This window comes from Anopheles arabiensis (assembly GCF_016920715.1).
Source record: "Anopheles arabiensis isolate DONGOLA chromosome X unlocalized genomic scaffold, AaraD3 X_pericentromeric_contig0001, whole genome shotgun sequence".
Lineage (NCBI taxonomy): Eukaryota > Metazoa > Arthropoda > Insecta > Diptera > Culicidae > Anopheles > Anopheles arabiensis.
In genome coordinates, this window is record NW_024412079.1 from 320,001 (window position 1) to 322,500 (window position 2,500).

Sequence of the window (2,500 nt, forward strand, 5' to 3'; positions counted from 1 at the left end):
TTTGGGACTTAGCGTATTTTTTAAAACTAATAACGAAAATTAAATTTTAAATCGGTAAACGGCTAGGAGTTGCTCAGTAGCTTTTGGCGGCACATAGAAAAAGTATTCGAGTTCAGATTTTGGGACTTAGCGTATTTTTAAAACTAATAACGAAAATTAAATTTTAAATCGGTAAACGGCTAGGAGTTGCTCAGTAGCTTTTGCGCAACGTGGCAAAAGTATTCGAGTTCAGATTTCTTGGACGTAGCGTATTTTTCAATCATAATAAACCGAATCAAACATAACAATGATGAAACTTACACCATGTCCCAAGGTTGTGCACAAAACGTAACGATAAAGTGCTGGCGAAGTTAGAGGTGCACCAAAATTGTGTACCGATCAGGGAAAGTACTCTACGTTCCTATGATTTGGGTGAAAAGTGTTGATTAACTGCTGGTAAGAATAGACAGTTGCTTATCATACACATCGCAAACGAACACCCCTTAGTGAGCATTAGCAAAAGTCAATGGCACAAAGCAATTGCAATACAAACTGATCAAGTACATTAAAGAACGCTAAGTACCAGGACTTCTTTCCAAGAATGGTGTCCGCGACGGGAGGGCAAGCGTCCTTCCCAGGTTTTCCTAGTAAACCTTGTATGGTAAACATACCCAAGCGTGTCTGTAAGCACGCAACGAAAGTCACGAACGGGCACATACCTAGGGAATGTACTCTACGTACTTGGACTTTTGTCCAAGAATGGTGTCCGCGACGGTCGGGCACTGCGACGCAATAACCAAATCCTAGGATTGTAACTTTAGTGTGCACAAACATAAACATTAACGCGTTCGCTCGGGCTGCGCCGTCCGTGTTGAACACAAATGTGGGTGATTATATGCGTGGAGGGACAAAAACATACGAGGAGGAGACAGTTTTCTGCACGATGTGCACAGAGCTCATTTCGTCGTCCCGGGCGAATGGAAAACACAAACATCGCGAGTATCGTTCTAGGTTTCTGTCTATAAAAGGGCAGGCCAAAAGGTGACCGGTTGAGATAAGCATTTTAAGCATACAAACACTTTATTGGAACTTTTGATACAAAAACAAGGTACGTACATGTAGGTTGTACCAACATGGACATCTATGAACGCGTACGCTCGGGCTGCGCCCTCCGTCTTGTACTTTCCTGATCGGTACACAGTTTTGGTGCACTGCTATTCCGACCGGCAACTTGTACCAACATATACATCCATGAACGCGTAAGTAGTGTACTTTCCCTGATCGGTACACACTGTTGGTGCACGGCATAAGAAAAGAGCTAAAATGGTCAAACTCAATCCATTTCAACAATAGATAGTCGATAGTAGCTGTGCCGATGAAGTAGGGCACGATGCAAGTTAATGTTGTTTAATGAATAACATGTCCGCCATACATTTCAGTACAAATTTGCTCGGTCAGACCTACAAAGTGCTATATCTCGAATACGAGGCGTCGGACTGGGGGTTGTAGAACAATTTTAAGTTCGTCTAATGATTCTACATCCGATTCTGGATAGCGGTTTTTGACCACTTTTCAATATTTTGTGACACCCCGAACCTAGGGGCAGCTCCTAGCTTTTTCAAAAATGTGCACCGATCGGGCTGGAGAGCTCGTGTGGCTCAAAACATGTTTTTCGCTAAAACACCTCAAAACGTATAAAGAACGCACCCTAGCTCTTGTTTTTCAAAAGTTATGGCCATTTAAAGTGAGGTGGTTTTTGCTTCAAATAGCAATTTTACCCGTCCCTATGGCCATGCTTTAAATTTTCACGAAAATGCCAGGTCAGACCTAGGGCGGGCCATATCTTGAATACTAAACGTCGCAGACATTGGTCGTAGAACAATTTTAAGTTCGTCTAATGATTCTACATCCGATTCTGGATAGCGGTTTTTGACCACTTTTCAATATTTTGTGACACCCCGAACCTAGGGCAGCTCCCTAGCTTTTTTTCAAAAATGTGCACCGAACGGGCTGGAGAGCTCGTGTGGCTCAAAACATGTTTTTCGCTAAAACACCTCAAAACGTGTCAAGAACGCACCCTAGCTCTTGTTTTTCAAAAGTTATGGCCATTTAAAGTGAGGTGGTTTTTGCTTCAAAATAGCTATTTTACCCGTCCCTATGGCCATGCTTTAAATTTTCACGAAAATGCCAGGTCAGACCTAGGGCGGGCCATATCTTGAATACTAAACGTCGCAGACATTGGTCGTAGAACAATTTTAAGTTCGTCTAATGATTCTACATCCGATTCTGGATAGCGGTTTTTGACCACTTTTCAATATTTTGTGACACCCCGAACCTAGGGGCAGCTCCTAGCTTTTTTCAAAATGTGCACCGAACGGGCTGGAGAGCTCGTGTGGCTCAAAACATGTTTTTCGCCAAAACACCCTCAAACGTGTAAGGAACGCACCCTAGATGATGAAAAGTGCAATCAGAATGTCAATCGACAACTTTGTTGGGGGTACCATTTTTACTCTACGGGCCA